A 13,278-nucleotide genomic window follows, 5' to 3' on the forward strand; every position below is an offset into this window, starting at 1 on the left:
CTTCACTGGTAATGTCACCTGATTCTGTTCTGAGTGGTCCTATCCTGTCTTTATTTTTCGTTCGGTACATTTGATAAAAACCCTTGGGGTTTTCTTTTGATTCACTGGCAACCTTAATTTCATAACTTCTCTATGCTTTTCTTATCTCCCTCTTTACTTCTCTATTTAAAATTGTGTACCGGTTACGTAAGTTAGTACCGGTTACGTATGCAGCACCCACAATTGGAAACGATACCTGAATATATATGATTTCAGGAGCAAGAGGATCTGTCTTGCTAATCTGCTTATTTACCTGGCTGATGTAATTAATGCAGTGGACAGGAGAATGCGTACATGTCAAGTACCTCGGCTGCCTTTGATAGAGTACATCACATACCAGGGCGGCATTTAGCGCTGCAGAGGCCCTGAACCAGCAAATGGTGAAGGCCTCTACCCTCTTGTTTGTAAGTCCGTATTATAAAATAATGTTTTAATGCATTACGTTTTTTACTTAATCAGTGACACGTACGAACAGACTCAGTGTACAGTAGTTCATACTAGGAACACAGGTAATTTCATGCATGCAGCTTTTACTATGGGTTTGTGATATGAGGTACAAAGCAATCATTACACTGCTAGAACAACATAATGTACACATTTCGTATCAACTTGTAATTTATACAGATTTACCTACATGGAGAAAATATGTAGGACAAGTCTTTGAAAAATCTTAATTATTTTTTTTTTCTTTTAGGACCAGTCATACCCAATGAGCTTAGTTTGATACGTCCAGAATGGCTGACAATCATACAGTGCTAAAGTCAAATACTATCACATCAACAACACATCCAGACAGTTGCCAAAAAGTTACATCATTGTCCACGAGCAAACAGCCAATCATGAACAGTTCTACCCTGCCTAAATCAAAACTGGTTTTCAAAGAAGAGTACATTAAAGCCAATGTTCGTTTACAGCACTGGTGATGCTTCTCTCTTCAGTATCTGACAAACATGGAAGAGGGAAATAACCAAGCTAGGGCAAAACTATACGGTAGCTCAGTGTTGACTCCATCAGGTACAGTACATACGGTATTAATGTTTACAGCCAGCAGAGCGAATCTCTTATCGACATCAGCTGGCAACAAAGGCTTTTTACTCAGAATAATGAAAAGAAAAAAAAAAAACTGAAATACATTAGGAAAGGTGATGTCCTGTGCTATAACATACCATGATAGACACTGAAAAATAATCAACAGTGATCTTCCACGGGTAGAGTCTCCCTATTAAGTCACCGCTGTCCAACTTCTGGGGACCAACTGTTAGTGCAAGACGGTGTATAAAACCCACACTTGTAGACGAAGAATTTAATTACCAAACAGTTTCGGTGGACACTGCCACCATCTTCAGTGGTCAAGATAGTGAAAGGGAGTGACATACTGACTATACAAGGGTTCCTTTTTTATGTGTGTGTGTGTGGAAGGGTGGGGTAAAGGTGAGGTGGGGTGGGGTAGATTGTAAGCGGGGATTAACCCAAGGGGGATTTTGGGGGGGACATTACCGGACAGGTCAGGGGTAATTCCTATCTGACCCTACCTGTGTCGTAGCAGGAAGGGACATTTCCACTAGGGACCTCATTATAGGATCTAGCTTGTACAAACCTTCACTAAGGTTGAAATTCTCGTATTTCTGGATACACATGGCTTCAATAATCTTTCGTTTCCGAAAGTCATGACTTCTATACAATAGATGGCTACCTTGCCAATCAATTCTGTGGTTGGCTTAACAAACATGGTTAAATATTGCATTATTTAAATTACATGTTCTTATGGCATACTTGTGTTCCTTGACCACTGAAGATGGTGGCAGTGTCCACCGAAACTGTTTGGTAATTATATTCTTCGTCTACAAGTGTGGGTTTTATTCACCGTCTTTGATTATCACGCAAGAGTGATTCATCCAGCCATGTTAGTACAACTGCGTTCTTGTCTCTCATGTATGCATGATGTGGCTTAGAGGAAGACTGAACTTTGTTAAGCACTTCATATTGAATTGTTAAAATGTATAACAATGGTTGTGGTACCTTTTTTGACGGGAGATATAGTATGTAAGCCAGAGCCCGTGAGGGTTCTGCAAAACTACCATGGATTCCTCTTCAGCCCTTCCATCACTGCCAAGCAGTTTTAAGTGCTACAGGAGGAGAATGGTTTCATTTTTTTTTTTTTTAATACTTTCAAAACTTGACCAATCTGATTAACATGTGATTCTTATATATATATATATATATATATATATATATATATATATATATATATATATATACCGGTATGTATCACCAGTAATTTACTTTGTAAATATGACAATACAATCATATACATAATATTGCCCGTAAAAGAGGGAGGTGGTGGTGATGGAGCTCTGGTTTCCTTGTTCACTGCAATATACTTCGAAGATATGACCATGACACCACTGTGCAATCATCTTAGGAATTATTAGTTTTAAGGAAATGACAAAATTCGATATAGGGAAGTACTGTCTCTTCAGTCAAATAGTGAGCAAATTGAATGACCTCTCATCACACACAGTGCAGTCAAATACTGTATGGATATGATTTCAAAAAAAAACTTAACAAACAATGGAGAGACAGGCACAGATACATGTGGGTAACTACGGTATAAAGATTCCATTAAATACGTCAATCCAAACTTCACCATTAAAACAGATATCAACCTGTAAATCGAAAACTTAAATGAGCTGGACACACAGGTTGAAATCCTCTTCCAGAAGTTCGCTTGTCAGTAGCTTCTGAGCGTCTGTGAGTACAATTAAATATCATGTTGTGCTAGGGGTATACAACTCAGTCCACAACACAGCCTAGTTTGCTGTGGACCGCCATACCTGTGGATTTGTGGTACCCTTTACTTTTGAACCCATCTTTATTATAGCCTGGCTGACTGATATGGGGTCATTAACCAGGTGAATTCAGGATGAGAACATAAGAATCAAATCACATAAAAAAAAAAAAAAAAAAGGATTCATGAAAAAAGTATGGGGTGAAACTAATGATTCAGATAATGTTTCCAACTGGAACCTTTTAATCCCATTTCTTGACGAGAGTTTATGGAGTCACACACAAACAGAAAACACTAACAAATTTGCTCCAGTGACAACGAAGACACAGGCGAACCCCACCCTCTCCCCCCAGAAAAAAGTGGGCTGGGTGAAAAATACACAAGGAGAGATGACCCCTGAAAAATGGTGCCCGTGAAACATTAGGAGAGCCATGACTCCCTCCAAAAACAAGGTGCCAGATACGCCATGGAGTGACATGACCTCGCAAAAACCATGATGCCAGATACAGAAGTCAAATGTGCAAGTAGGGGGAAATATGTGGCGGGTTAAGCATATCCTCCTATGGAGGTGATCCATTTTCCACTAAAAACCACAAGCAGTCAGTGAATACAAAATAGTCAACATCAGGAAGGTGTCAGCAGTGAGGCTAACACCACAAATAGCAAGCAAACTCCAAGGAGTTGTCACAAGTGAGTTAAAAACTGTAAGTAGTAACCAAGAGAAGAAAAATGTCATGATCTGTCGTCATCAAAAGTTTGGGATTCACCCCGATCCAGAAAAGCTGGATTTCCATCTGATCCAGTGACACCTGGCTCTGAAAGCAAGACTCGGGGTAAAAGAAAATGTCTGATCCTTAATACCACTTACACCAAACAAAATATATTCACCAGGAAACAAATGAAAGTCTACATTGAGGGTCTTACCCTCAACTTGGACAGGAACATTCCTAACGCAGGAAACCACTTGATACAACTCTTGGCTGAAGGGGAAGTACCGCGGTATGGGCGGCTCTACAACATCTACCTTCAGGCCAAGTCTCCTGGCCTCATTTATTGGTAGTAAATTGAAGTAGGCACCAGTATCGATCTTCACATCTCGAAACACTTTATCATTAATTCTGACTGTTTTTCTAAGCCGACGGATACTGAATTTGGGTTTCACCTCCGGCACCCTGAATGTCAACACTGGGCAAGACTCACAGGTGTTTAAACTACAACTGCACGACTTTAAAAAACTCATTCCTAAAACTGCATAGGGCGCATCAACCCGCCCATCTGCCATCAGATCCATAACAACTTTCACTGGCCCGCTCACCGATTCCAACAGAACTTCCACATTTTTCTTGCATGGAATTTCGCCAAACTTTTTGTCCAAGGGATAAAAGGCGTCCACTAAGCCATAGTGGTGAATAGCCTTAACTGTGATCAAATTAACCTCAGCCCCTGTGTCTACTATGAAAGGTACGCACACATTTTGAATCTTGATGTTAACACTGAGTTTGGGTTTCCCCGTCAAATTTGTCCAGGTCAGAGGCACACTGTAGAATGACATCATGAATTCAGTGAGAAAAGTAGAGTAACTTAGTAATTTGTTTTACAAATAATATGGTAAATCAATGTATAAAACAAATTATAAGCGAAAGAATAGACAAAAATTTCTCATACGCTTTACCTCACAGATCGTTCGGTGAAGACTGAGGTGGAGCTACTGTTGGCCCTTATTTAAATTACTCCATTTTCTATGAGTTTCGTTTTCTGCATTAGGTTTTAAAAGATGACCATAAGAAAATAAACACCATTATTCCTTTGTAAAGTCAATAGCGACCAATCATATTGTGCATAATTTTCGAAAAGAAACAAAACATAATAAGAAATACAGTGTGGAGAAAAAAAAAAAAAAAACATTTCTTTTGTTGTATAAGCACTTTGTACCTTTTACAACTATAAATAATTCAATCAACATGACGGAGTCAGACAATCTCAACCTTAGGACAGAACTATAAACACGGCGCAAGGAATTCAAAACACTGGCTGCAGAAACCATTGTACAGGTATGTGCATCATTCTTTAACGACACAAAAAATAATGTAGCACGTAATAATAAACGTTTTGAACAATGCAGATAAACATGACCGAATGCGGACCAAAAAAGAGAGGGAAGATCACTACCAGTACTGGAAGAAACTGATGTACGTTTTTTTTTACTGTATTGGTGTCATTAAAAGAAAAAATGTATATGTGCTCTGTATACCCTTCCAACAATGAGCATTTCAATCAGTCTACACTCACTGTGAAGTAACTTTAACCAGTCATTGGAACGAGCATTGATTGCAAACTTTCGTGTGAAAACCGAGGCAATAATAAATCATTTTCCAGGTCAAACATATTCATCAGTAATGAACAGCAAGGCTTCGTATCACACAGACCTACAGCTCTGCAGTTACTAAGAGTGGTGGAGACATGGATGTGATATAAGAACATAAGAACATAAGAAGAGAGGATAACTGCAGTAGGCCGGTTGGCCCATGCTAGGCAGCTCCTAGAAGAGTAACTGAACTACTAGACTGAGATAAGGATAGCAAAGAAGAAGGCTCTCCCCCGCCCTCCAAACCCTCCAGCCGAAGCCGGCAGGAAAAAGTCAGAAAGAACACCAAGCCGTATAGAAAAACTGGCGTGGACATTTTACAGGAAAGTGTGAAAGGAGAATAGAGACTATCATAGTGTAACCTGAAAAGAAAATTTAATTTTGAATTAGTATTGGTTATAATATTTTCTTTATTCTATATCCACCCCTTATTTGTCATATGCTTATCTAGCCTATGCTTGAAACTCTCAATGGAAGAGGCAGCAACTACTTTACTAGGTAGCTTATTCCATTCGCCTACTACTCTATTACCAAACCAATTTCTACCGATTTCCTTTCTGAAACGGAATTTTTCTAGTTTGAAACCATTATTTCTAGTTCTATCCTGTATGCTCACTTTAAGTACCTTGCTAATATCTCCCTTATTTATACCATTCATCCACTTAAAAACCTCAATTAAGTCTTCCCTTACTCTACGCCTCTCTAGCGAATGCAGACTTAGTCTTTTCAGTCTGTCTTCATATGACAGGTTCCGGACGTCATGTATCATTTTAGTCATTCTTCTCTGTACATTTTCTAACGAATTAATATCCATTCTATAGTAAGGACACCAAAATTGTACTGCGTAGTCTAAATGTGGCCTTACTAATGCTAGATAAAGTTTCAGTATTACTTTAGATGATCTATTGCTCACGCTTCTCGAAATAAATCCTAGGACCCTATTTGCTTTATTTCTCGCATTAATGCACTGTTGCCTAGGTTTAAGGTCGTTACTAATCATAACTCCTAGATCTCTCTCGCATTCCGATTTGCTAATTTCTTTGTTATCTAAGCTGTATTTAGTATCTCCAATGGTCTTGCCTACGTTAAGTACTTTACATTTTTCAACGTTAAATTCCATTTGCCAAGTTTTAGACCATTTGGACAATGTATCGAGGTCTTTTTGTAAGTAATGGCAATCGTCAGTCGAGTTAATGATACGCCCTATTTTTGTATCGTCGGCAAATTTGCTGATTCTGCTATTGACTCCTAAGTCTAGATCATTTATATATATGATAAATAATAAGGGACCGAGTACTGAACCCTGTGGTACACCGCTAGTTACTAATCCCCAGTCCGACTTAGTTCCATTTATTAATACTCTCTGCTTTCGTCCTTTCAGCCAGGATTCTATCCATTTTAAGATATCGCCGTCTATACCGTGTGCTCGAACCTTTCTAACTAACCTTTCGTGTGGGACCCTATCAAAAGCTTTACTAAAGTCCAGATAAATAACATCGTAAGCTTTATCGCTATCTACTGCCTCATAGACCTCCGAGTAGAATGACAACAAATTTGTGAGGCAGGATCGTCCTTGCCTGAATCCGTGCTGACTTTCGTTTATAAGATTAAATCTTTCTAAGTGTTCTCTAATCCTATTTGCCAAAATTGACTCTAACATTTTTCCTACTATTGACGTTAGACTTATCGGACGATAATTCGACGCAGCTGATTTATCACCCTTTTTAAAGATGGGCACTACGTTTGCGGTTTTCCACGCCTCTGGAACTTCTCCTGAACTTAAAGAGTCATTAAATAACGTTAAAAGTGGCTGACATAATTCTTCTTTGGTTTCTTTTATAATTTTTGCATATATATCGTCCGGACCGGGCGATTTTTGAGGTTTTAACTTGTTAATTTCTTTCAATACGTCCTCCTTACTAATGGTTATTTTACTAAGAATATTTTCCGTATTCTCATGGTAAATATTTGCTGCTTGAGGAACCAGGCTTAGATTTTCCTTGGTGAATACTGATATGAAATAATTATTTAGGATGGAGCACATTTCTTTATCTTCACTGGTAATGTCACCTGATTCTGTTCAGAGTGGTCCTATCCTATCTTTATTTTTCGTTCGGTACATTTGATAAAAACCCTTGGGGTTTACTTTTGATTCACTTGCAACCTTAATTTCATAACTTCTCTTTGCTTTTCTTATCACCCTCTTTACTTCTCTATTTAAAATTGTGTACCGGTTACGTAAGTGTTCCTCTCCACGTTTTATTTTTCTATATATTCCTTTCCTTTGTCCTATGAGAGATTTTAATCTGTTGTTTAACCATCTTGGTTCTGAATTGTTAGTTCTAAACGGTTTTGAAGGAATATATCTATCTTGGCCTCCGTATATTATATTTATTAACTCGTTATACTTCTCACTGGTCGAACGTCTGTTTGGTACTGGAGCTGAGTTAATTTCCGTCACCTGGACTACATTCCTATCTACCACCTCCCTCCTCACAGACACCTGACGGACAGCCCCACGTGCTTCCTGCGCCTGACCTATGACCTGGGGATCCCCACTAACCTGACATTCCCTCAAATAGCTAATCTCCCTGTGGAATACCGTTCGAAAATAAGCTCTTAAGCCATCGAAATCTCCTAGACGAAAATTAGGAACGGTGGAGGTATTTTCAGTGGAACAGACATCCCAAATAAATTTGAACTTAATTTCTTCATGATCGCTATTACCAAGTCGTCCACCAACCTCTATATCGCTAATGATATTTTCTTTATTAGCTAAAACCAAATCTAGTATATTATTACCTCTGGTGGGCTCCCTGATATACTGATAAAGGAAATTATCCTGTACTGCCTCTAGAAATTCCTTCTGACTCTGCATCTCCTGTCTGATTTCTCCAATCTATCCTTGGCAGATTAAGGTCCCCAACAATTATTACTAAGCTGGACTGTGATGCTTTCCTAATTTCCTCCCAGAGGTATTTACTATCAGCTCTACTTAATTTTGGAGATCTGTAAATTGCTCCTAAGACTAATTTCTCCCTATTGTTACTAATTTCAACCCAGACACTTTCTGTGTCCCTATTTACTTTAATGTCTGCTTTATTGTAACAGTTTAATGAATCCTTTACATAAATAGCTACCCCTCCCCCCTTTCTTCCCTGACGGTTTGACACAAAAATATTATAGCCTTTTATCTGATATTCTGCTAAAAATTCTCGAGTGTCTGTATTCATCCAAGTTTCACTAATAACGGCAATGTCTATTTTCTCTGTACAAATTAAAGCCCTCAGTTCATCCATTTTATTACGTAAACTCCGGCTGTTTGTGTAGTACACTTTCAGATTATTACGAGTAGTTATGCCTTTACCTTGGCATTTACTGTTATTTATTTTATTACTAACTGGGAAACTCTTTACTTTACTAATATAACAATTTTTTGTACTATCGCTTATCGCCCTTCTATCATCGCTTGTTCTATCATCTATCATCGCCTGCTCAATTTGAGGTGCCTGAGTGGATGTATCTACACTATTGGTTGAACTTTTGTTCTTAATTTTGCAAGTATCGATGCATCTATCCAAACATGGTAATAATGATTTCTGACTGTAGTTGCCGCATCTTCCTGTACACCTACTTCTCAATCTCGAAAAAATCCCTCCAACTCCCTATCTATCATTCCAGCCTTGGACAACTTTCCACATAACGTTCCTTTGAAGATAGAAAGCTTTAGAATAGTAGCTTTTTCAGCTGATTACATAATATTTGACATGCAGAATGCAGAGAGTTCTTGAAATGATGCATATTCTAAATGGAAACCACTGATCAGTGGCAAATGTTATTCCCTTTTTACGAAAGGCAATATAAATATCAAAGTCAACTACAGACCTGCATCATTGACAAGCATAGCAGTTAGGGTGATGGAGACACTAGAAAGTGATGCAGCACCCATAATTAGAAACGATCCCTGTATATATAATTACATGATTTCAAGAGCAAGAAGATCTGTCTTGTTAATCTGCTTATTTACCTGGCTGATGTAATTAATGCAGTGGACAGGAAAATGCGTAGATGTCAAGTACCTCGGCTGCCTTTGATAGAGTACATCAGATACCAGGGCGGCATTTAGCGCTGCAGAGGCCCTGAGCCAGCAAATGGTGGAGGCCTCTACCCTCTTGTTTGTAAGTCTTTATTATAAAAAATGTTTTAATGCATTACGAGTTTCATTTTATCAGTGATCCGTACGAACAGACTCAATGTAGTTCATACTAGAGACACAGGTACTTTCATGCATGCAGCTTTTCCTATGGGTTTGTGATATGACGTACTATTGCGGACAGGAGTTCTTAACCACCCTCGTCCAGCCAACCTGTGTATGTGGCAGCGTCGCATTCACGAGCACAGAAATTGCCTTCGATGCATTTCCGTCGAAAAATATTCCTCCAGCTTTGGGCTTGTACTAATGGATAAACCAATAGTAATATTTACTTTGAAGGTTTGACTCTGATAACACGAATATATCATACTGATTATTTAATAACTTGTTTCTCGTATAGAGCCAAGCAAGTGATAAATATGTATATTTGGTTCCACTCCACGACTTCCTGTAGGTATGAACCAGCGAACATAGAGTGAACAAGTTCGAAGCATTCATTTGTTAACAGGAGATAGATAGAGAGAGAGAGAGAGAGAGAGAGAGAGAGAGAGAGAGAGAGAGAGTCAGTAGCGGGTGCCCGTGAATTTTAGAGGAATGAGGTGGAGAAATGAGGTGCTCAACACAGTTAAACAGGGATTTTTCCTTTCGTTTCGGTTGGCTTTCTATGCTTAAATGGTTAAATGAAGGTAAATTATGATATATAATAACTGGATGACGAAGTGGTAATAGGGTCTGGCTAATGGTTGTTTGGTGCAAGGTGTGCACTGTGCAGTGGTAAGCCTAATTCCAGGCAACGGTCGCTGTTAAAAGTTGAGTGTTTTAGGTCCCATTTATTTTAAATATTTCATGTATGTTTACAGTACGTGTATGCCCCTATGGACCTATTTTCACCCCATGAATATTTTTATCAATGGACATTTTCACCACTCGGAGCACAACCCCCCATGGACCTATTTTCCTTAATGACTTTTTTTTTCAAAGACGCCTACTTCCCTACGTAACCTATTTTCCCACGAACTAATTTTCCCCATTGATGTAATTTCTCCATTGATGTATTTTCTCCCCACGGACCAATTTTTCCGTCGACCTTGAATCTCTATGAATGCAGGTTTCCTACATGGTCGTATACCCATGGATGTATTTTTCACAATGAACCTATTTTCCCCATAAACCTGTAATCCTACGTGGTTATATCACCCACTGATGCGTGCAGTTGAAACACAGACCTCTTAACCAACAGACGTATTGCTCGATGGACCTGTTGTAACTCACCGGATATATATATACCTACTTCAGCATGATTCCAGAATAATATCCCCTGTGGACCGATTTTCCCAACTCGGACATTAACTCAATTCACCTAATCCCAGTGACCTGTTTTCCCACAATCCGTTCATTCATCTGCACACCCACCATCAACGCACATATCCACAACCTTACTCAATACAGTATGTCTCAAAAGTAGGACGACACAAACCCGTCTCTTGCCTTGTCCTACAGGTAGCCCCACCACCCACCTCACTTAAACAATGCACGAACCCCACTCCACCCCACTTAACCAGCCCAACAACCCTTTCCCTCCCTCTCGCCCACTCACTCCACCTAGTCCGCCTGTGAAACAACCAGCCTACACTAACCAATCCACCCACCCAGTTACCAACCTACCAATCCGCATATCATGCTCCACAAGTCAGATGATTCTCAATTCAACACACACACACACACACACACACACACACAGAGGCGGGGTGGATTTCCTTACACGAAAGATGAGTCTCACCGCTTAACTCATTCTGTCGACAGAAAATAGTACCGGGTACTCTTTATGGGGAGTTTGCCAGGCCATAGATAAGGGGCTTCATTCCGGCTACATACACATGATTTTATGCGATATGAGTAAATATGGTGCTCGAGCTAAACAGGGAATTTTTCCTTTCGCTGATGACGAAGGAGATTATTTATACCAGGATAACGTCTCGTCGGACAAAAAAAAAGATGGGTTTTATTCTGGGTAACGCCAGTTAACTTTGTCAAATAATTTGGCAGGCCGCGTAACTTCTGTTAGATGCCTTATGTTCGCATTTTTTTCTCTCTCTGGTGGTTGGCACCTGGAAATTTTTGGCGAACTCATAAGTATTTTTCTCATTAACTGGATATTTCTCTCTGGACAGAGAGGCAAATTACTTTCTTAAGCACAGCTTTTTGTTAAATCAACAGCATTTATCTCCTAATTCATTATTCCAACGAAAGCAATCCTAAATACATATATATATATATATATATATATATATATATATATATATATATATATAATATATATATATATATATATATATATATTATATACAGTATATACATATATATATATTATATATATAATATATATATATATATAATATATATATATATATATATATATATATATATATATATATATATATATATATATATATATATATATATATCACAAAGCAAGGCAAGTTTTAGTGACTGATGGAAGAAATATTCACACTGTGGCCTGTTTTCAATGGATCACAGGAATCCAGGGTTTCTCATCCCTTGCATTTCCCTGCGCCAGTCTGCCTCCACCTCATTATTCCAAAATTCACAGGCACCCACCATGCACGCTCTCTCTCTCTCTCTCTCTCTCTCTCTCTCCTGTTAACAAATGAATGCTTCGAACTTGTTCACTCTGTGTTCGCTGGTTCATACCTACAGGAAGTCGTAGAGTGGAACAAAATATACATATTTAGCACTTGCTTGGCTCTGTACGAGAAACAAGTTATTAAATAATCAGTATGATATATTCGTGTTACCAGAGTCAAACCTTCAAAGTAAATATTACTATTGGTTTATCCATTAGTACAAGCCCAAAGCTGAAGGAATATTTTTCGACAGAAATGCATCGAAGGCAACTTCTATGCTCGTGAATGCGACGCTGCCACATACACAGTTTGGCTGGACGAGGGTGGTTAAGAACTCCTGTCCGCAATAGTACAAAGCAATCATTACACTGTTAGAAAAACATTATTTTACACATTTCGTATCACCTTGTACTTTATACAGACCTACCTACATGGAGAAAATATGTAGGACAAGTCTTTGAAAAATCGTAATTATTATTACTATTATTATTATTATTATTATTTTTTTTTTAGGACCAGTGATACCCAATGAACTTAGTTTGATACGTCCAGAATGGCTGACAATCATGCTGTGCTAAAGTCAAATAGTATCACATCAACAACACATCCAGACAGTTGCCAAAAAGTTACATCATTGTCCACGAGCAAACAGCCAATCATGAACAGTTCTACCCTGCCTAAATCAAAACTGGTTTTCAGAGAAGAGTACATTAAAGCCAATGTTCGTTTACAGCACTGGTGATGCTTCTCTCTTCATTATCTGACAAACATGGAAGAGGGCAATAACAATGCTAGGGCAAAACTATACGGTAGCTCAGTGTTGACTCAATCAGGTACAGTACATACGGTATTAATGTTTACGGCCAGCCGAGCGGATCTCTTATCGACATCAACTGGCAACAAAGGCTTTTTACTTAGAAAAAAAAAAAAAAAAAAAAAAAAAAAACTGAAATACATCAGGAGAGGTGACGTTCTGTGCTATAACAGACCCTGATGTACACAAAAATAATCAATAGTGATCTTCCATGGGTACAATCTTCCTATTGAGTCATCGTAGTCCAACTTCTGGGGATCAACTGTTCGTGCATGCACCTGCGTTCTTGTGTCTCATGTATGCATGATATAGCTTAGAGGAAGACTAAATTTTGTTAAGTACTTCATATTGAATTGTTAAAATGTATAACAGTGGTTGTGGTACCTTTTTTGACGGGAGATAAGGTATGTAATCCAGAGCCTGTGAGAGTTCTACAAAACTACCGTGGATTCTTCTTCAGCCCTTGTAACACTG

The sequence above is a fragment of the Coenobita brevimanus genome, chromosome 63, assembly GCF_032717465.1.
Source record: "Coenobita brevimanus isolate Jiangsu-jjx chromosome 63, ASM3271746v2, whole genome shotgun sequence".
NCBI classification, from domain to species: Eukaryota; Metazoa; Arthropoda; class Malacostraca; order Decapoda; family Coenobitidae; genus Coenobita; species Coenobita brevimanus.